This window comes from Malurus melanocephalus, unplaced genomic scaffold (genome assembly GCF_030028575.1).
Source record: "Malurus melanocephalus ecotype Western Australia unplaced genomic scaffold, MMel_1.1 scaffold_695, whole genome shotgun sequence".
Lineage (NCBI taxonomy): Eukaryota > Metazoa > Chordata > Aves > Passeriformes > Maluridae > Malurus > Malurus melanocephalus.
In genome coordinates, this window is record NW_026623927.1 from 70663 (window position 1) to 93789 (window position 23127).

The following is a 23127-nucleotide window of genomic DNA, read 5'->3' on the forward strand; positions in this document are numbered from 1 at the left end:
CTTGGATGTGGGTGAAGCAGTTTGAGGAAGGATTCAGCCTGGAATGGGAAATACTGAGCATGTAAATTGGTCAGAGCTGAAGGCCACTAAACACAGGGCTGGGTAATCTCAAAAAAGGGCACTGCCAGAACTTCTGCCTTCTGGAGACAGGGATGGAACTGAGACAAAGGAACAGAAAGTGCTGTGATCCAACTCCTGGTGCAGGAAGGAAAAGAGAACAGAAAGTGTTGTGATCTAATTCCTGGTGCAGGAACGAAAAGTGAAACTTTTCTATCTAAACTGTTTCTAAAAAACAACACAAGAACACTCACACCCCGACCCCCTCTCTGCCCCCACAGACACWATTTTATCAAAGAAAGCACATCGAGACTGTTTTCATTTGAATTCCAACATTTGAAAGCAAAACTGAGCTCAAGCATTTTCAAACCCTAAAACAGTGAGTGTGGAATGGTTAATCTTTAACAGGAGCATTTTTCTTCTGCTGCTTGACTGGCTTGAGGTAAATTGGTGTAATGGCATGTCAAATAAATCAATTAACCTGCTTAGGCTAATGACACCGTCTCAGGACGCAGAGATGCAGATTGAGCCAGGTGCTATTTAAACAAAGGTGTAAACTGAGCTAAAATCATTAACTAAGAAAGGCATTTGCTCTCCAACTCTTCTTTGAACAAACTTTGCTTCCACTGACACAGTTCACAGACACTCCATGCAGATGGTTGTAGAGGTTTTATGTATTTAGGGTCAATATCAGAAACAAATTCCTGCTCTTYTCCTGTCCTGCAGGTGTGGCAGTGCTGTCCTGACAAAGAGATGAATTCCAGAGAGCTGTGACTCTTCAAGGTTGGGGTTTACTGAGGGAGAATTTATGAAGGCTTTATTTAGGGGTTTGTGGTCAGTTTTTTGAAATCATGGAATAGTTTGGGTGGGAAGAGACATTTTAAGGTCACCTGGACATCTTCAGTGGGATCCATCCAACCTGACCTTGAATGATCCCAGGGATGGGGCATCCACCACCTCTCTGGGCAACCTGTTCCACGGCAAAAAATCTTCTTCCTTCCATCTGATCTGAATTTATCCTCAGAGATGGCCATCACTGCTCTAGACACCATGTGGGAGATGGCTCAAAAAGCTTCATGGGGAATCACCATAAACCTGTAACAAACACAGCTGCCTGTTCCCAATTACCCCACAAGTGGAAATTAGACTGGAAGTTACATATTATTTTTCCTCTTTTGGGGATTTTATGCAATTCCAGTGTCTGGCATAGGATGCAATCTTAGGAAAAGAGTGAAATATTGTGTTTTAAATYTGTGTGTATCTCTCTCCCTGTGGATGCCTCAGTGCACATCTTTAGATATTTGGCAGGACTGAGGTGGTTTTAACAGAAGGAAAAAAAACAAGACAGTGATACCTGCAAGCTTCACCAAACTATACAGAGAAGCATATAAAACCAGGATTAAAAAAAAATTAAATTACCTTTGAGATTTGAATCAATGCATGTATTTAAAAATTAAATTTATAATAAAACTATATACAACTATATAAGAACATAAACACATGTAGTTTATATAGTTATACATATTACACGGAAAACTACACAGAAACTATTTCAAAAGTACATTTCTGGCTCTCTCACAAGGGTAGCAGTGACCAGAAAGCTCCATCATCACTTATTCAAGCCCTGCTGCTGTGTCAGCTCTTCCCTGGCAGAGCCTCTGATGGAAGCACTGCAAGGTGAGGTKCTCTTCTCTCCAAGTCCTCTGCAGGGGACCTTGGAGGGTAAATGCCCTTTCTCCCTTATGAGCTGCATTTTTGTCTTTTGTTTGACAGCTGTCCTTGTTTTCTTTTGTTTGGTTGTTATTTTTAAGGCTGCTCACAGAGTTGAAATATTCCCRTAGATGTTTCATCTCCAAATACTCAGGCTAGCTGTGTTTTTATAATCTTGTAGCACTGAATTGCAGTGTGAAATTAAGCCTGAGAAAAAGACAGMCCTTACTGATGTACCTTCTGCTTTTACACTACTAAATCCAGCTTTTATAGTGAGAACATTCACGAGACCTGGAATCCATATTAATTACATTTTAACCTAGTACCTAACATGGGAATCACTCAGAAAGGAGAAGAAATTAAAATCAAACATCACTCATTATCATAACACCCCACACACTTTCTCAGGATTAAGTTTMAAGTATTTTATCTTATTATTTACTGTTTTCTTAAATGTTTTGGGAAGTATCCYATCACAGCACCAAACCCTCCCTGCCACTGGGGCATGTTTTTGTTACAAGACCATGTACTTGGTCAACTCCTAAGGACATAAGGAAATTTCTGTGCTTTTAATGTAACTTTTTATTTAATCTGATCAATGCCAACCACGTTCCTCTCTGTTACTGCAATAAATAATGCCAGGAAAACCRGAATGAACTCTGGGGTTGAGAATTACTTTTACACTAAACTGATCAACACTGTGTAAGTAATCTGCATTTAAAAATAAGCCCACAGTTCAAGAATGCAGTAAAAACCTGAGGAGAGAATTCCTGACCTTTAGGAGGCTGTGTGACTTGGGATTCTGGGATATTCTAGCTGGGAGTACTACTGGCTTGCAGGCTGAATAATTTGGTTAGCAGCCCCAAAACAGATCCCTCTTGCTCCCCCGCAGCTCTTTAATGTTTTAGTTTATCTGTTACATAAATGACTCAGGAATCCATTAATGCCCARCCTAAAAGTATTACACCAAATATAAAAGCTGAGTAGAAATTAATATCCTCTATGTATGTCCTCTTCCAACCCAAACCACCCTGTGGTACTACAACCCTAAACCAATTTATTTTCCACAATGCTGGCTCTTGTTGATGGCAAAGGCCAGAAGATCTTGGCTTTTCCACTCCAATCATTCTTCAGTCAAGGCCCTACCTGGTTTTCTCAGACATGAGACAGAAGATTAGAATCACTCTGAGTCAGCATTTGGTTGTAAGATCTGTTTAAAACTTTCATTTCTGCTCTTTTCAGAACTGGGGTCTGAAAGAACACACGAGGGGTGTGCAGGGCCTGCAGCTGAAATGCTTCAACACCCAGAGCTGAACTAAAAGCACAAAGGTGTTTATTTTGGTTGCTGCAAGTTTTTCAAGAGGTGGGTGAACGCCACGCAAATCCTCTGCTGATTGATGCATCTTTGTGGCACCAGGTAATGCCCTCAAAAAGTCTCATTTCAAAAAGTCCCTTTATTCTTGYACCTAAGCTCTTAGATCAGCACGACCCAGCTACAGCAAATACATTTTGTRCCCACAAAATGGCATTTTTCATTTTCAATTTTTGAAGGGCAGCTGTTTGARTACATCTCTCCTGGCCATTTGTTCCCAGCAAGCAGCAATGCCAGGCATCCATTGTGCTCCATCAGAGAAGGGAGAGCACAAGCCTGGCACAGCARACCCTGCAGGGCACACACCCCACCAGCAGCATCCCATTTCCTCCCAGAAACATTAACCCTCTGTCCCTGCAACACTGACCCCACAGATTTGGGATTACAAGCAACTACACCTTTAAATGGATGGCGAAAAATCACTGGCATTTGGGCAGAGCAGCTCATCTAAAAATAYATAAACAGGGTACCAAAGGCTTCAAAACATGCCTGCAGTCCAGCAGGCATTCAGCTGGGYTTTCCTTCTTAAAATATTTAACAAGATAAAGCAGCCAGACAAAAACAGGCTTTTCATTTTTTTTTTTTTTCTGCTTTTATGGCATTGATCGATAACCTTTCCGATGATCTGAAAATAGAATTTATCAGGACAAAAGGGTCTGCTCAGTTGCCACTGCAAACACGTCTCCTAAGTGGGACCAAAATAATGGTATTTGTTTGTTTTCTGCAATTTTGACTGTGTGAACTTACAAGGGGGGGAAAAGAAAAAATTGGTGTAAATAATTTTTGGTATTTTTTTCCTCGTTACTTTGAGAATGCAAACTGCTGTCTTTTAATTCACCATGAGCAAAGGGGGCAGGCACGTGTTCACAGTCCAGCCTGGTTTACAGCCCCTCCAACACTGCTGCTCTTGCTGTTCCACAGCCTCRGGACAGGCATCACACTCGGATTCATCAGCAAAACAGCAGCTCCTGCTCAGCGTGGTGCAAAGTCCACTGAAGATACTGAGAATCTCTGCACTGACCTCAGCGACCTTCGGATCAAATGCACAAAAATATCAGCATTGTGTGCCAGCAGGGAGACACCAGAGGAATACAGTTCTCTTCTGAAAATAAAGGAAAAGCTACAGATTTGCATTTTTCTTTGCCTTGTTGTTGTTTGTTGGTTTTTTTTTTTAACCACAGAACGTGTCCTTGGTAATATTTGCTGCATAATACATAACTCCTTTTTCTTTTTTTCCAGCCTCTTTATTTGTGAGAGGCGAAAAGCAAAGGCTCACAGTGAAAGATGAAGCTGGAGGTGCAGCCCTGAAGAGAAGAGCGTGGGAGGACATTTCTGCCTGAGCAGAATCTCACTGAAGCCAAGGGACTGCCCTCTCTGCCCACACAGCTCTCCTTGCCTCAGTTCAAATTACAACTTTGTTTTATTCCATCTGCGATTTCCCAATCCATTCTAGAAATGAATGTAGGTGATAGAACAGCAGCTCTGCACTGCAGCCACCACCACACCTGGATTAATCTGTTTAAAGGTCTGATCAGGACACATCACCTTCTCAACATGATCCCCAAACCAGCCTGGCCATTAGGATTGTTTTAAGGAACATTCACATCCTCTTGACAGGCAGGTTGAACCATAGTTTTTTTTTTCAGAGAGATAAAAGGTTCAAAGTTATCTAATTCTGGTTGACCTCTCATTCTCAATTCAAGGGCAAGTGGCACTGAAGTAGAAATAATTTCCATAACTGAATTGCAGAGCWGTCATTTAACAATTAATAAGCGATCCACTCAGCATACGAAAACTGAATAGGAAAATAAACATGTGAGAATCAGATACCTCTGCACAAAGAAAGGCTTCAGCTCCTCCACATCAGATATTTAATTGCTTCTCTCTTTCTCACCATCAACAAGGGGAGAAGGCAATGAAATATAAAAGACTTTCACCACTTCTCCTGAGGAAAATGGAGATGATGTGAAYGGCTCATTTAGCTTTCTGTGCCTTTGAAGCAGAGAAGTCTCTTTTTTTTCTAATTCTCCACAACAACAACAACAACCTGTCTTTTTGGGCCTGCACCCACAGTTTTGGCCAGCAGCCTTTARCAGAGTGGGCACGTGTCTCGTCAGTAGTAAATCTGCAACACCGCAGCCCATTTCTCCTGCATCAGGAAAATGGCACATTTGTGGCTGGCTCCCCTTGGCAGATGTAAGGTCACTGCTCTTGCAGCAGGACTGTGAGAAATGCAATGTATTTCACCTCCTCACAAGGYATTTCACCTCCTCACAAGGTATTTCACCTCCTCCCCATTCTGGGATCAGGCTAAGGATGCCCTCCTGAGAGTCCAACCTAAGCCCCAAGGACTTTGCCTCGTGGGCACAGGGACACCACTCCTGCAGCTCTTGAGTGGAAGAAGAAGTCCTGTGGCAGCTCTCAGACAAGAAAACTGAATGGTGCTGTGATGTCAGGCAGGGAGATGAGATGGAGAACAGCATTACACAGCTCAAAGTCACCCCTTTTAAAGCAGCAGGGAATGGGAGGATGATGTGCAATGCCAAATGCTGTTGCCTGGTTTTAGACAGCTGTCCTGAAGTGGCAGTACAGTAAAATCTGTGAGTGGACCTCCTTAAAAAGTGTTCCTTCTCTTTTTGAGCCTCAAAACACTGCAGAGGAGTTTTAATCCTGGCAAGCCTGGGGGTTGGTACCAGTAGCTCTTCTTTCTGCTGCCCTCTTGCCCAAAAGGTGCTAACAAAAGCAAGACTAGCTGATGACAAAAACATCTGATTCTGCTTTAAATGGCTTGCTTTTCAACCCCCTTGCTTCTTGCTTCTCAAATCCCCTTACCTGTGAAAGGGCTGGGGGCTAGTGGATACTGTATGGAAAAATTTGGATTATTCTGAGGGCTAGTAGGAAAAAAGGGGCCAGCATATAAAGGTGGAAATGCCAATGAGAACTGGGAATATCTGTCTGCCTTCCCTRCCTGCCCTCAGGATTTTCATGTCTCTCCTCCCCCTGTAAATGTCTATTATATCTTTCCATGTCTATTACATCTCTCGTCAAGGTTAGGAGACAAAAGAGTTAGCAAAGATTTTGCAGCAGCAATAAATAATGAAATTATCAGGTTTATTTCCTTCCATTATTTAAGTTTGCTTTCATCTGACCCCCTGCTGAAAGCAGAACAGGGATTTTCACTGGCCAGCCAACACTTGCACCCCTGATTTTCCCTTCCTTCTCAAGCCTTTACAACACACACAGAGCTTGGAGAGGTTTACAAAACCCAAACCACTCCTGGGTGTTATAAACCGTGCCTTAATTTCCTTGGAAAAAAGGATTATCCTGAGATAAAGCATGCTGGAAAGCAGCTTTACATTTGGAATRGCCYTTCATCCCACAAGCCCAATTAACATTTTTTKGAAACAAGCTGCAGACAAGTGAAGATATTTCTAAAGTATCAGCCTGGGTTATAAAAAAGRTATTGGTACTCTGGAGCTCCTAAAATAGCCAGGGAGAGATTTTTGGCATTTCTGACCTTCTTTGATTGGATYCCCAATAAACAAATCCTTGATGAGGACTCAGCATTGCCATTTAATGGGTTTATGCTGCTTCTGTATGCAGCCACTTAACAAAGGACTGCAATTAGATGCTGATAAAATACCTTAAACTGACATTACAGACCTCAGCTTCTCATCTCAGTGCTTGGCTGTGGTTTGGGTTTTTTTGTGGTCATGGGGCAGCAGAGCAGGGAAGGACACTGGGCAGCACAAGCATCCCCTGCACCAAAAAAACAACGAAAAAAAGAGTAATTTCCAAAAAAGTGACTTCCACTGTACCTTTTAAGAAAGCCAGGCAGTCCCACAAAGAAATCAAATACATCTTTGGCATGCTGTAAAACCAGAACAACACACCCTTGCTGAGAAACATCCCAGAGGTGCTTTCCAGAGGAACACTGAATCCACTCTTGGAATCCTGTGCTGCTGCAAAGGGATTAATACASTTTGCAGGCCACTGCTGAATTTCAAGCAATAAAATAGGTACAGGCAACAYCAGATTTGAATCTTTGTTTCTTAACCTGTGATTTTCCCATCAAATGCTCTTCCCATGGGCTGATCCAAAGGGAGTGGGGTCTGGAAAGACTCAGTGGTCAATCTTCAGCAGCAGCTTCAGAGATGCACTCAAATTTCAGACAGTGAGAGGCCCTACATCACTTCCCCTCACAAGAAAAATGGGCAGGGATGAGAATGGAGCTGCCTGTGCATCACTTGAGAGAAGTCACGAGGGATTTCTCTTGCTGGAAACCTTGCCCAGAGCTTATCCTGGGTGGGTAACACATTCCTCTCCCTGCACTGTCCTCCAATGCTGCTCCTCAAGAATGTTCTGATGAAATTTCCATCATGAAATCTCAAAAAAGTCAAAGTCCTCCTAATTTTAGTGTTCCCACTGCAGATGAGATTCAAAACCACAGAGTGGTACTTGCATGTCTGTAGAGGAGTTAAGGAGGAGCAAGAGGGGCATTGTCCATGTTAAAAAAAACCCACCCCAGCTAATATTTTTCATCTGGACCAGACCTCTAATGCAACCCCCTTTTTCTTTCTCGTTTTTGGTTGCCTTGGATTCTGTGCCTCAAARTGGTGATGAATAGAAAATGATAAGGAAATACATCCCCACTCCCTCCCACCACACATTACACATCCTTTGTGAGCAAAACGAGCAGGACTTGTTCAAAGTGTGGGAAAAAGCTTATTTTTAACTGCTACTAAAGATTCAGTGAGTCATTAATGATCTGGGTGCCAGGAGCCTGTGCTTTGTGAAGTCACTACTGCTCATTATTTCGAGAAAACAATTAGTCAAAATCAAAAATGAAACCCAAGAGCTTCCAGGAATTGGATACTGTTCTTTGGATCATTCATGAGCAGGATGAAGACAGTAACAGGAGGGTGGACCATCCCCTCACCCCTTTAAAATGGGTATAATAACTTGAGATAACCTCACCAGTAAGGGATGATAGAAATATAGATCCCCTTCAGGAGCTGCAGATGGGGAAGATGGAAGGATGGAAATGATGCAAAATTGTTCTTATTTACAGACCTGGCTGCATTAAACTACAAGCTAACTACCTTTTATTTTTACATAAGAGTCTAAAGTATCTAAAAAGAATACCCTGAGAGGAATATTCACACTAGAAAAAAGTTCAAATAACARAACCCCACAGTGGTTAGAATTGGGATGAGACTTTCAAAAGATAACACATTGAATAGAGAATGCATTACCAGAAGCAGAACAGCTGAAGCCATTTCTTTTCATTAAAAAATGAATCACTGTACTCCTCCCCAGCTAACACCCATTTATCCAACTCTAATGAGGGGCTGCCATTTGATGTTTTATTTGATGTCTACAGATTCACCCACCACAATGTGGTGTTACTGCAGGAGCAAAAAGAGCCTGGCACCTCAGTCTGAGGCACCAACAGCACTGCATAAAGTTCTTTAGTCTCAGAATAGTTATATCCATATGGACAGATGCACTCAGCTCAATGAGATTTACTGCTATTAGATAAAATGGCCAGAAAAGCAGATTTCCTCATTTTTTTTTGTCTTAGGTAACAGCTCTAATCACTGTCCTCTTAGTTTTCAGCTAAAAAGGGCAAAACTGAGTTGTTGGGTTGGTTTTTCCCCTAAAAAAACACCAAACAAAACTCCTAAATCCAGAGTTTTGCTTTGGTGCCAGCCATGTGTGATATAGCCAAGGGGTCCAGCACCAAAAATATTTTGGGCTTCCCAACTCCAAAAAAATGATCCCATACTACAGGCACTACCCCAAGGCTGTATTAAATAGAAGGGGGCTTAACACCAGCATGTTRAAGTTGTGTCTCTTCCCTCCCTAATTCTGCTGTTCATTTTTTGGGCTTGTTATCCAYGGATTGAGCATCCCAAAGTGTAGCAGCACACCACTACCTCTCAAATGCAAAGCTGGGGCACTCAATAGCAGCAATATTTAACAAGTGGTGTCCCACAGCTACTGCTGGATGTGCTGCTTAATATTTACAGCTCAGCTAAAAGCAGCTTTGAAAAGGCCCCTTCTCAGCCACGTGGACAAATGTTAATGATTAATGTGCTTTTGCATGAAGTGAGAAAGAGGAACAGATGAAACAAGTAGAAAATGATAGTAGGGAAAAGGTTGTTAGGGTTTAAAAGTGAAAGAATGGRGAAATGGTTCATCCTTGGAGCTACCAAGTGCAGCAGCTGACAGGAAATGAAGGAGGCACAGTTTCATTTTGGGGAGAAGATAATTTGTCATCAGTACAAATCTTTCGTAGGTGACACAACAGGGCAGCACTCTTTAAATTGAACACAAAAATGTTTCTACTGAGGGGGTAGAAAGCCCCTCCAAAACCACACATAATTGCCTAACACACACCTAAGACTTCAGTCTGAAGAAATCAAAATTAGCGTGTATTTTCTTTTTCCTTTTAGCAAACCATCACATGTGATAAAGAACGTGACAGAGCAATCTGAAAAAAATCTGAAAAAGATTTGAAAGAAATCTGAAAAAAAAATTCCTCTGAAGGACAACACAACTTAGGATGGGAAAGTAAAATTTGGAGAAGCCTTTAAACAACATCTCCTGCCTCAGAAATACACTTGAATAGCTTAGCATGAGTTGGAAGGTTTGTTGATGTGCTGAASTATTTGCTGTTACATGGCACACATCAGAAAAACTGCCACCTCTGACTGCACCAGGAAAGCCCTGACACTGAATTACTCTGCTTGAGGTCTTTCTCACCTGCTTCTTGGAAATTTCCTCAACCCAACAAATTCTTTCAACTGCCTTATCATGTGCCTGAAGCACTTAGGAAAAGCACAGTCTAGGAAGACAAGGACAAAGCACCCCACTSATGTGAGGAGAACAGTGAGGGAACCATGTATTTTAAATATTGAATCAAGGACTGAGTTTATTACCACAATTTTATGTTCTGCACAAGAAAGCAAACATCCCCAATTCAATAATGTCAATCCTGTTGCAGCAAGGAAGTTCATGCAAAGCTCTTCCTTTAATGCCTGAGCCAGGCTGGTTATTTGAAAGAGATGCCAGTTCACAGGGCAAGAGAACACACTGAGAGCTTCAAAACCTGAAACTCAGTAATCCATCAGTAGTCATTAGCCTCCCATTTAGTCTCTAATGCCCTTACTGCTCTGTTCATGGATTACCCAGTTCTGCTTTAAAAATTGCAGAGATGACATAAGACTCCTGTTATACAAAGCTGTATCACATCCAGCATGAGAACAGTTTGTATAATATTGCAAACCTGTTGCATAACAGGGAGCCAGGTTGTACGTGGATTTTATCTTGTTCAATGTGTCTAGTCCATAATCTAGTTACCAAAAATATCAGTGTAGCTCATTCTTGAAAGAAAAAAGACCCTGAAAATGTTTGAGATTAAATGATGCTGCCTATGAATGGTAATATTGGTGATGCTTTAATGTTTGTATAAATGCTTGTGTRGCACTTGCTTTTTATCCTTCAAAATGAGCATTACACGAATTCTAGATGTATTTACCTTCCACTAATGACAGTACCCATAAACCCAGACTGTTTTCCTTTGGGGAAAAAAAAAAAAGATTTTAAAGAAGCAGGAAAGAACCTCACAAATCAATTGCCTCTGTCACACAAATCAATTGCCTCTGTCAGATGACAACAACTGGACTTGTTTTTAAGTAAATGGACTTGTTCTGAAATCATTGGTGAGCAAGGGATCAATATAAGCAGGCAGCTCACAGCCAAACTCAAGCTTGGATGAATTTTCAGAGTTGCAAGATAGGCTCTGTATCCTGAAACTCAGAGGAAGCTGAAGGGATGTGAAAACCCCAAGATTATGAGCAAGGAATCTTTCAGATCCTCAAATTCACAGAAAAAAAATCCTGCATTTGAGACTTGTCACCTTAGAAACTGAAGTCTTGGCTGCAAGCACTCCTACCCGTCCTCCCATGAAAAATAAAGAAAATGACAGTGGCTTCTGAAGATCTTTGAAGCTCCCTGTGCTGGGAGAGGGCTGATCATTAATGACCAGGAAAAACACTGGGCAGAATTAAAAACAACGGGACTGGCTCCTGTCTGCAACTCCAGACATCATTCCAGGAGCCCAAAGGAATTTTTCATCTACATTTCCATCTTTTGTTTTTTAAAGAGATGCCAATGTGTGCATGCAGGCCTCCATCAAGAACTCAGGAAAGCATCTCACCTGACAAAGGCTTTTCTCTTGGTTTTCAGTTTTTTACAGGATGTGCTTCTGAAATCACAACTTTACCCTGAATGCTTTCCATGTCCATCAAAGGCCACAGTAGATTCCAAACCTGAGACTGCAAACTTCTRCCATTACATCCAGCATTTTTGATTAATTCAGGGCTTGAAGATTCTCAGTAGAGGAAGAGTGAGTGTGATGCCCTATTTTGATGTTAAAGTGCCTTGCTCAGCTCAATGTTACTCCCATTTGAAGGTTTCATTAGCAATAATTTATCTTAAGCCTTTACTTGCACATCTTAGAAAATCTAATGGGTTAAAGATTGACAGAGCAAAGCACTCAATATTCTAATCAATACAGCACTCAGTGTGGTAACTTTCAAAAGGTTGGTAGGAAATTTAGTCATTAAAGTATTATCTGGGAATCTCAGTGCATGGATTATGAACTTCACRGTGAGAGAGAAGAGCAACTCCTGGTTTCATCTGAGGGCACTTCCACTGGCCCCTCCTGGTCCCATCCCTCTGCACATGAGGAATCAGTTTAGAATCACCAGAAAGCTTCAGTATTTGCCTTTTATAACTTTGTTTATTGATACCTGCTAAGAAGTTTCTTCCAAAAAACTTAGGAAATGGAGGTCTGTGGAATCTGCTAATGAAAATTTACTGGGGCTGATGCTGCATCTGGGTTGGGTTTATTTGTTCATGCTGTTGACCACTGATGAGCTCTTTATCATCAGCAAATTATGTAAAACAATCCATACTCTGTAACATACAAAGTTATTTTGGGCAATCCATGTGAAAAAAAGGGAAATGCATCTCCCCAGCCCTTTCAGTTTTGCTCCCTGGGTGCATTTGTTTCAGCAGAGTCGCTCGCTATCTATGTCCTGAATCTTCTCACAACTGTGATCCACAAAAAAACGGGGACAGAGTAACTAAACACTGATTTCAAGTTACAAAACACAGTTGTTCACATTTGCTGGTAAAACAATCCCTGTTCCTGTTGGACCCAACTTCAAAACACCTCAGTTAACTCACACCACAGATAAAGCCCTAAAAATAGCTTGCCCTTAACACCAAAACAAATGAGCCAGTTTAAAAGGCATTGTTCCCTCCTTATTCTCTGAATATTACGCATGCTGAAGGAATTAGAAACAAAATTAGTGGTTTTATCCTCTCTTTTCCTCAGCACTATCAAACCTACAGCTCCTGACAGAGCTCCAGAGCAGAGGAATGAAGCAGCCTGAGCTGCAGAGAGAATGAAAGCCAGAAAATTGTTATTCAGCTCTTCAAGAATGTGAAAGTGCAGGATATATTGCAGTCAGACACTCCACAAGTTCAACCTGAACTCCTGGTCCGGGATTATCAATTGTTGACACTCTCCTCAAAGMACAGGATTACAAATGTTCCCTCTGAAGCTTGTCATTAGGCACTCCAAATAAACTCCAGAASAACCCCAAATCTGAAGATATTTTAAGTAACAGATGACTATGAAAAATACARAGTGAATGTAGGAAAAGACCGTGACCTTCAACAAGGCTTTTCCTTAAACCATCCTTTCTTGAATAATCTATTTTTCTCCTAATGTTTTTAAAAGTTGAATAAAAAGGTTTAAAAAGTTAGTAAAACCTGATGGTTTATTCATGCCAAACGTGCCACAGAAACTTTTGTTATAGGTGGTTTTCCTAAGAGAAGCTACAGAGGAAGCAGAAATGGCTTGAATTAAAACAATGTAAAATGGAGTGTAAGTGGTTATTTACATATGGTTTAAGTACTCATGGGAGGAGTGGGAAGAGAGCTGGATAAATATTGAACACTATCAGTTTCTCCTTCCTTTAGGACAAAGAGTACCCATTCTAAGCTAATTCTAAGAATTTTTTGAAGAGTTCCCAATTATTTCTGAAGCAAAGCTTAGTCATACTCTAAGCAMAAAATATCAGAGTATTTCTCTAAACATGCAATGAATTCCAGATCTCCTGAATAACAGTAATAATTAAATATTTTTGTATTTTATAAGATTTAGCACTAAAATAGCAAGTGGTATTCTTAGAAATAGGCCCTTTCACTTAGAATAAAACCCAAATTCATTAAAATTGAAAATGCAGCCTAGCAGCTCAGGGATGGGTGATGGACATCTCATGTGGGTAACTTGAAGAGAGAGCAATATGTGTCCCCGCAGTAAAGCGGTCTGTTCAATCAAAGGGCTGTCAGTGCATAAGTAACTTTATAAGGGAAATGTAAACATGTAATTGCCAATAAAAGCCTCGCCCCACAATTGATGTCTATTGTAGGAAAAACAAAGTCCGCAATAATTATGTTTATTTGAACAGTAGCAGACGTAAACTTTCCACCCCCAGCGGTGAAGGTAGCAAACGTGCCCAGGGCCCTGAYGGCATGAGAGGCTGGGTTCATACTCTGAACCTGGCTGGCTTCAGCTCACAAAACATCCCTAAAGCTTTTCAGGAGACCTGGACACGCTGTGGTTGAGGAAGCACACAGAGGTGGCCACCACGGCAGTGCCAGAGCTCTGCTGYGACAGGACGGCGGGCAACGCCTTGGGAAAACAAGCCCTCTCCCTGGGAAAACATTCCCTGCCCCAAAACCTTTCTCAAGAGCCCACTTGTAAACACTCAGGAGTCAGCATCTTGCCAGTGAACGTTCTCTGTCAGATCCCATCGCAGCCCAGCAGCAAAGCAGTGAAAATCCCAGCTGGGCAGACAGCGCTGCTCGCCAGGGCTTGGCCACCGGCACTTCACCAGACAAAAACGCCTTTCTTGGCACATGGGACTCTAAAAACGGGCACCACAGTGAGGGCTGTGATTCAGAGCCCAGGAAATGACACAAGATTCGATCCTTCCCGCGTGAACGCACCAAACAGCAATCTGAAGAAAGCAAGATAGGTTTTAACTGTGTTTTTCATGGAGAAAAGCCTAAAAGTGCTAAATTTAAATGCTGATAATCAAGGAGATGCTGTGTTATGTCCTCTCTTTGAGGACTCCTTGTTTCACCAGGCACTGAGCAAGCCAACAAGAAAGAAGATGAATTTTGTAGGAAAATTCTTTGCTAGAATGAGGAGAGATTCCTCTGACCCCAACCCGAGGCAGAAGGGCTTCTCCTCCCTGCACACAGGAACCACACCACACACCTCTGCAAAACACTGCTTTGCAGAGATGATTCTGGAATGGCTTAAGCCTGGTTTGGAACTCACCTTACACAGGCACAAATGTTATGATAAATTACAGTGGTCACAGSAGACAGAAAGCAGAATACCATGACAGAAATAGCCCTGCCTCCGTCATTGTTTACTGTTTCTCTTCCATTTTCATTTCAAATACACTTTAGAGATAAGCACGAAAAGACTTTGCTTTCCAGGTCAGATACAATGAACTTGTCCTGAAAGAATTTAACCTTGTTCTCCAGAAACGCTACAAAAACAAAGTTTTCCGCATGCTGGGAAGAACAGAAACAAACCCATAACTTTAAAATTCAGTTGTGGGCTGAGCTCTCCTGTTTCAAAACCACTTTGCTCATCCTCACCAGGCTGCACCAAACAGCTACAGCTCGCCATTTCAACACTTTATTCTGCTTTCTTTTTTTTTCCTTTTTTGTTCTCTTCAATACACACAACCTTATGATAACACAGCCAGCTGATAACRTCAAAATGTGAGAATTTGGGAAGTMTTTTTAAGTTGGAATCAGCTGCACTGCATAATTTGGCCAGACAGGTCYTTCCACAGAAAGCCACACGGTGAAATACAGAGATTTTCCCTCAGCCATGAATTATCTGACACRTAATTTCTAAGATAAATATTTACACCATTTCCTCAGAAGCAAAGGCACACAACTCTTTTTAGTGGTTTACAAGCAAAGTGATAACATTAAAAAAATACCAATAAAACCTTGAGTAAAATTTCCCTTTTTGACCTATGCATTTCCTCGTAATTTTTTTCAGGAAGTTTCTGATTTCTGAGTATCATCAGGGCTGTTCCCTGGCATGAAACTCCCTCACCCAAGAAGTGCACAGGATAAACAGAGAAAGCAGACTAAGTTGAGCTAGAAGTTCAAGACACAGAGAGGTCAGCAGGCATTCCTGTGGATTTATCCCTGGTGAAAAAACTCCATAGATAGTGCTGGCTGCTCCCTGCTCARATGGAAAGGAATTCATGTTGCTATTGTAGGTGATGCATCAATGTCATATAAATGGTTGTTTTTTCAATGAAAAGATGAAAAWCCTGGATTTAATTCTATTTTCATAGTCATGCTGTCAAATCCAACTCCATGCAGTCAGCAATTGGATATACCACAGTTTCTTACAGTTTCGTAATATAGAATGTTTAAGTAATCTTATTAACCCTATGATAAATCTTTCTTACTCTAACTGGTATTCACCGTGGAAATATCAATATTTAATTTAAATTATTCCATACTTGTAAGATGTAAAGATACACTCACTAAAGATYAATAAAAAACAGTCTCAGATAAAAGAAAGGATGAAAAGCAGATTTAAAGAGGTTTCATTGTTTTTGCACAAGTGTTTGCATCTTTGGTTCAAGTTTAGAAAACTACTCAGAGCCACGCAGAAATATTTCTGTGGGCAACAGATGATCAGTTGGCGGATGAAGATTTTGCTTCCTTTAGAGCATTAGAGGAACAAATTCCCTCTTTCATAATCGACATAAAAGTATTTTTCCATTATTTGTATTACAACTTTTATAAAAGTGCAACCCTCACCAAAAAAATTGCACTCATCTTGAATTTCCTTCCTGTTTTAAAAACTGAGAAGGCAAAGAGTGAAAGCCATGGGAGGGAACAGGACACCCTTCCAGCTCTGGAGAGGAACAATCAGCAAACTCTCAGCTTTTATTTAGGGATAATGTTACAGRCACAGCTATTACAAAGTCACTGAGTTAACAGGAGACAAACACCTCGCTAAAAATCCCTTTCACAGCACATTCTTTTATTTTCACCCCTTCTTACCACTGGAAACTAAAAGATTAAATGGTGTAGCCTCCCAAAAGAGGCAGGAAAGTGCTGCCACTCAAAGCATCATTGTGTGTGGTGTTGGAGGGATCCAGGGACAGCAGAGGAAAAGATGCTGATGGACAGTGAGCACATATATCAATATCACAAACAAACTTCTCTTTGCTGCTTCCTTTGAACTCGGAAGGTGGCTTTTGGAGGTGCTGGCCCAGCAACCAACAGGTTTTCCAAATATTTGTGCCATAAAGCACACTGAGGAGCATTCACACCACGTCCCTTTAGCTGCAGTGCTCAAGGTTGTCTTTGTCAGGCTCACTCTGCCCTCTGAATCCACCCCGAGCCTCTCCCTCCAGTGACMACACAAGGAACCTACAGAGACTCAACACACACCATTCAGAAGCAATCTGACCACCAAAAATGAGCTAGGGAATAAATATTCCAAGATGTCACCTTGTACTTCTTGGAGGCAGCTGTTTGAATTTGGTGTTTTGTCTGTTTTTATTCTGGCTGCCCATCAGATCACATTAACTTTGTGTTCCCCCAGGGAAAAGATTTTTACCAAAGCTATCTGTGGTACTTTGGATACAAGATCCATGAAATTGCTCCCACTACCAGCAAGGAAAAGGATCTTGAAGGAAAAACCCAAAGGTGTTATCAGGATCCATAGTACAGAGGGGAAAATCCACCCTGYTTGCAGATTAAGATTCTCTGGGTCCAGCCAAGCTGAAAAATAATGAAGTAGTGCCATGTTTCAGGAGAACAGCATCTGTSAGGAATTTCACTGATGTTCTGTACTTGGGAAACAAATCCTCTCCTTCAGCTGCTGGTGGGATGRGAACAAACTAAACCCTGAGTAATGYCACTCCTCTCACCATAATTCACATTTTCTGCCATCATCCCATGCCCCTGTGTGACAGGAAAACAGGCAGCCAGTGTATGGAGGCTACATTAGGGAAGATGAGCATCACTTAGAAAAGCTGGAATTCAAGTCCTCACAAAAGTAAATAAATCTCTGCAGTATTTTCAGAATTCCTGCTGTAACAACACCTCTTTGAGGGAGGACATTGCCCCATTTCAGCTCCATCTGCAGTGAAAAACAAGCCATTAGTACAACAGTAATTCATCACCTGGAGCCATATCTTGCTCTCTGGACTCTTTTACTAAAAACAAGGCCAGCCCTTAGAGACAGAGCTTTAGCTGAAAGAACACAAAACYCCAGGGATTTGCCCCAGGAAGCTTGACCTCAGGTAGGTTTTGCAGGCATCAGCCCTGGGAAGAGCCTGTGGCCTTCTTTTTGAAACAGGAGAAAAAAATTAAACTATTTTGAATCTCAGATCCTGAGATGAGTAACAAATAATCCCCTCAAAGGTCAGTAAAAGTCTTCTTCTACTTTTGATGCTGAAATTAGCCTTTGTCAAGCCAACACAAGAAGCTAATTAGATATAACAGGACCAGATTTTCTGTGTTTCAGTGTTTATATTTGTAAAAGTTCTCCCAGAAGAAAGCTCTCCCACTCAAAGATTTATTTCCACCCTCTGTCCTAGTTTCCCAGTAAGTTACTTTTTAGTGTTTCTGGCCACTTGGTCCTTATGTCACCCACGAATTAGGAGAAAAAAGAAAGAATTATGGTATGCTAATAACCACTCTCACACCCCTAGGGAGGAGGATACCATAGGACCTGGGACTCCAAACAGGTTCTGGAATCACAGGGAAGGGAAATTGCATAACCCTGGTGCCACGAGGGATGTCTAAATACAATTCTGAGTTGGTTTTGTTCTTCCAACTGCGGCCATGGCCTTGAGGTCTGTGTGCAATGCATTTTCCATGTTTTAGAAAATTGTTCCAAGCCCAAACAAGGCTGTTAAGAATTGTATCCTGAGCAAGTTAAAGGCCAGGGAAGTTAGTAGAATATTGAATTCTTTTGTATTTCTGCTTTCAGAGAGGTCCTTGCCAGTGTTCCTTTGAAACACAAGTCCAGAAGCAGAAATCCATTTGTATTTCAGTGATTTTACCCAGGCAGATTCCCAGGTCAGAAGCTGTTCCTGTGCAGCTACAGCAGTACCAAGGAATAAAACACTGCTAAGCACTGAACAAATCATTAAAAATGAGTTTCTTCTCAGGTAAATAGCATTGACATTGTAGTGGGGATTAAATATGCCTCTTGTTTCAGCATCTTGGAATCAAAGCAATAAAAAAACCTCAYAAAAATKATTTGACAAGTACATGCAGGCAGTRTGACAGTGTTTAAGATCACCATGGTACCTGACTGCAGCGCTGTTCAATGATGACAATGACAGCAAGCCAGAAATCTGGAGGTTTTTCAAACAAGACAAGCTCCAAGGCTCCTTTTAGACTCTGATTTCCTTGTGTGGAAAAAGAAGGGGGAGGCAAGTGCACAAAGAAAAGATGTGATGATCATTGTGTTCAGTGCCTGGGGATGAAACAACTCCAGGGTGATGCAGCTTACACTAATAAGCAATTCAGAGCTTTRAAAGCAGCATGTACTCCCTCCCTTCCCCTTAAAACATTTCCTTAATATGGGAATTATTAGAAATTAAATTCTAGAGGAGAAACAAAATCTTTGAAGATACACAAGTACAGTACAAAAAAGGCATGTTTGTAAGGTTAGGATTGGGACCTATCCTTCCTAACTGTGACATATGGGATTAACACATTGAATCACAGAAGGGATTAGGTTGRAAAAGACTCTGGGATCATCGAGCCCAACCTGTGACCCAACACCACCGTGTCAACCAGAACATGGCCCTGAGTGCCACYTCCAGCCTTTCCTTARAYACCTCCAGGGATGGTGACTCCASCACCTCCCTGGGCAGCCCATTCCARTGATTAATCACYTTCTCTGTGAAGAAATTCCTCCTAAAAATCCCAGAAAATACTGCAGAAAKAMGTYAACARCTCTTCCCAATTTAGTTCCATCAACAAACTCCTTTAGYATCCCTCYKAGACCTGWGTCCAAGGTGTTTATGGAGATGCTGAAGAGCCATAAACCCCTCCTGAAACCCCACTGGTGACACGTTGCCAGCCTGATGTCACCCCATGCACTGCAACCCACTGAAATAATAAGATTTCTATCCTTGCAGGAACCTCAGAAAAAGCACTCTCTGGGTATCTCCAGGGCCTCCTCCACCCTGGAGATTTCTCTCGTTGTCAGTAATTGATAATTTGCTCCTGGCACACCCACACGCAGCAAGCTGGCAGGGGTGCAGCCTTGTGAGTTTGAACACAAGTTTCCAAAAAAAGTCCATGGGCATGAATGTTTGTGAGGGTGTGAGCTACACGAGTACTGAACACATTGCAGTGACTCAAACTGGAAAATCTGAGCGAAGAAGGAAGAGGAGACAAAGTGAAGAGCAGAAAAAGCCAGAATATTGTTTTAGCCAGCTGTTTGTGCAAATGGAAGGCTGCACATGAAACCAAGTACACTCAGAATGTATCAGGGGCATGAAGATGTGCCATTAGCAGTGTAAAACATGACTTTTTGGCATAACTTACAGGGTCATGAAAGCAACTTTTTTAGTGATGTAGCATAGGATGTATTTTTTCTGTTTAGGTTCTTATGCTGTTACTTTGATACTCAAAAATACCATGACTTTTGAGTATTAAAGTAATAGCATAAGAACTATTATGTTATTGCTTAAAATAATAAATAATTAAAATTACATGAAAATCTCCTGCTTAATCAGAAATACAGACTGAAGTACATGTAAGGCACTTTGCTTCAACAGAAATAAAGCCACATCTTTTCCTCARCATCTGACTCATTGTTTTTCACCTSATTTATCTCTAATTAGTACCAGCCAAGTCTAAAAACTAAACACAAGCCTGAGAGACAAAGATTTGCTTGCACAGAGGAGCAGGAAACCATGGATAAAACACATCTTCATAATTTCAAGCGTAAGAGATCTCCATGTCCTCATTTTCAGCACAAAAAGTCACTTTCCATCCACTTTGGTGACCCAACCCTTGCCTTCATCAAAAATACCATTGARTGTCAAAAGGATGCTGGCATTTGCACTGACAATGCTCATACTGTTAAGCGTGTTTACCACTGAGGAGAGGAAAAGAAAAAAATATTTATTTCCATGTGCAATGGAGCCGTTCGCTCATATTGGGTTCTCAAAATCTATTTTCAAGTCAGGCCAGCTCACAATAARGGAATAAAGAGGGAGATTAGTGCAGGCTACAAACAGATGACAGATGAGGTAAGAGGGGGGAGAGGGGAAGGGATAATGACCCTTTGGTTTGCTGATGCTCAATGAGGCATCTGAAGACTTCATCCAGCGCGTGCACAATCGATTCTCTCGGTAAATCCATTAAACCCCTTGACAGCATCCTGTTTGAGGCCGGGATTGCCACATGATTCACTGGTCCAAAGGGAAAAAAAATAAACCATCAGCAAGAAGGAGCGGTGTCCTCACGCAGCCCGCAGCCACGTGTSCTGTCACCCGCGCGCGGTTCCGCCGCCGCAGACTGACGAACAATCTCAGCCGACAGCGGCTCGCGTGTCCTCGCCACAGCTACAGCTCACTTGAAATGCAAATCTGCTGCTTGCAGATCCAGAGCTGCCCTCTGCCCAATTCTAATCGAGTCTCCAGGGCAATGAGCCTGGTTTGTGTTCACGTGGAGCTCGGAGAGCAAAGCTGGTTCTCGGCGTAATCATCGCTGCGAACAAAATTTTACAGCTTAGCTACGCAAATGTACCACACAAAGCTCATTACTTCCAATATATTAGAAGATGCAGGTGCCAAGTAATTCTTCTATATTCCATGCTTGTTTTTAAAGCTCTGCTCACTAAATCCACAGAAGTTTCAATGCAAAATTTCAAGTGAAGATTTCATATACTGCTGTAAAAAAAGAACCAAAACAAACACCAAACCACACACAACCATAAGAACACGATCTATTCCCAGAAAAATCAGCTGTGCCCTAGAGCAAGAACCACACACTGTTTCTATAACACAGCATTGGGTCTCAGTAGCATAATGTAAAGCAACAGCACATGGAGACACCTTGCAAASCTGAGCCTTCCCCAGCAGGGCCTCTGTACCTTCATGTGGTCACGGGCAGCTTTGATCTGGGGCAGTCTGTGATCCTTTGCTGGGCTGGACAACCTCAATAAAGAAAAAAAAAAACAGCAGTTCTGCTGGTACAAAACAAGGAACCAAGTCTGGGAGTGAGGAGGAAACCAAGGGAACAAAAAGATGGAGGAAAGAGACAGAACAGCAACCTGAGAGGCAGAGGGGAAAAGAGAGCAGAAGAAATGAGAGCAAAACCAGCATAGAAAGGTAAGACGGAAAAGAGCAGAAGAAATKAAAGCAGAACCAGCAGAGAAAGTTARGAGGGAAARGAGGAGAGGCRGAGGAAATGWAAGCAGAACCAGCAGAGGAAGGTAACAGGGAAATGGGGACTCATACACAGCAAGGCAGGCAGTGCCACTGCTGAGAGGTGACTGACCTGCAGCTCAGGGCTGCTGGACTCAGAGCCCACCTCATGATTGCCTGCTCCTTTAGCAAAGCCTGAGAGTCACCTTACTGATTAGAGTGCATGCAATATAACCAAATTATTACATTCCACGAGGTATAAAATGCTTCTGCTTCACACTTGAACATTTGGAAAAAGCAAGATACTTAAAAAAGGCCAGAGGCTGGATAACACATAGACTGACATGGAACACAAGTCTCTGGGGAAACCACTGCAGGTAAAAGGCAGCATTTGACATAGGTTCTAACAAAAGGGAAAGGAAAGAGAAGCACTAAAAGCCATTTCCYAGATTTTGGAAGGGGAGGCATTAATAATCTGCTCCAATACACCTCCATCTCAGATTTTCTTTGGCTGAAAAAGAATCCCACTAATATTTTCTCCAGTGGCTCATGGCTATCGTGACTATTCTGCCATTATAATGCATGCACCTAATAAATAAACCTCTCTGCCCACAGGTAAATGTTCTTGTGTGCATGTAGGAGGCCCAAGCCAACATTTTTCCAGGTGATAACTCACTGTGTGCCCTGTTTTTTCCAGGCTTAGTCTGGGGCATCTTTGRTGTGGTTTGTAGAAGGACTGATGTCCATCACTGCTGCACTCTGGYTGCACTGTCAGGGATGTACCCTGGCAATACCACAAAGGCTCTGCACTCTGGGAACTTGGGTTGAGGGTTTTTCACACTGGTCACCAGAATTAATGGAAATACTTTATGTTCTCTGCCTTTAGATGGTATTCTTGAAATGGGAATTAAAACACCGTCATGACTGATTATAAGTATTTATTTATAAGATTTTTATGGCACTAAGAGGGATTGTGTAGGAGCCTCCACAATAATAAATACTATTGAAATAAACCAYGATGAAATTAATAATTTTGTATTCAGAGCACAGCGAACACAACTGTTAAACAAAGAGAGAATGAATGAAGAAGACAAATTACTTAGCAGCACCCTTTCAACAAACCTCTTATTATTCTGGGCAGTGAATGAAACAGAGTCAGTGTGGGAGAGAAAACAAACACACAGCCRGAGCCAAAGCAAAGGGCACCGAGGAAAGGAGGGCGCGGAGGAGCAGGGAGCGGTGCCAAATGGGGAAGGCGGTGAGACAGCAAAGGGACAGGCCTGGTGACAACACCCTGTCTGCAGAGAGAGCCCTGCCCTCTGAGAAGACACGGCTGCTGGACACTGCTGTCACTTCCAAAGATGGCAGATCATGAGCCAGACTGGTCCAGAGCATAAGAAACACGTGAATCCCCTGGCTGACAGCAAATCTCATACCCCCAGTTTG

General features: G+C 41.9%; 1 protein-coding gene and 1 long non-coding RNA gene across 2 annotated transcripts in view; one reads left to right on the top strand and one right to left on the bottom strand.

Moving 5' to 3' along the window:
- The window catches only part of COMMD1 (copper metabolism domain containing 1), a 57919-nt gene that overhangs the window by 5736 nt on the left and 29056 nt on the right, over positions 1-23127 (bottom strand). The window lies entirely within an intron of this gene.
- LOC130584341 (uncharacterized) lies at positions 97-4255 on the top strand. The gene is made up of 3 exons (XR_008966503.1): positions 97-840; positions 1645-1734; positions 4061-4255. It is a non-coding gene; the product is annotated as an uncharacterized LOC130584341 (long non-coding RNA).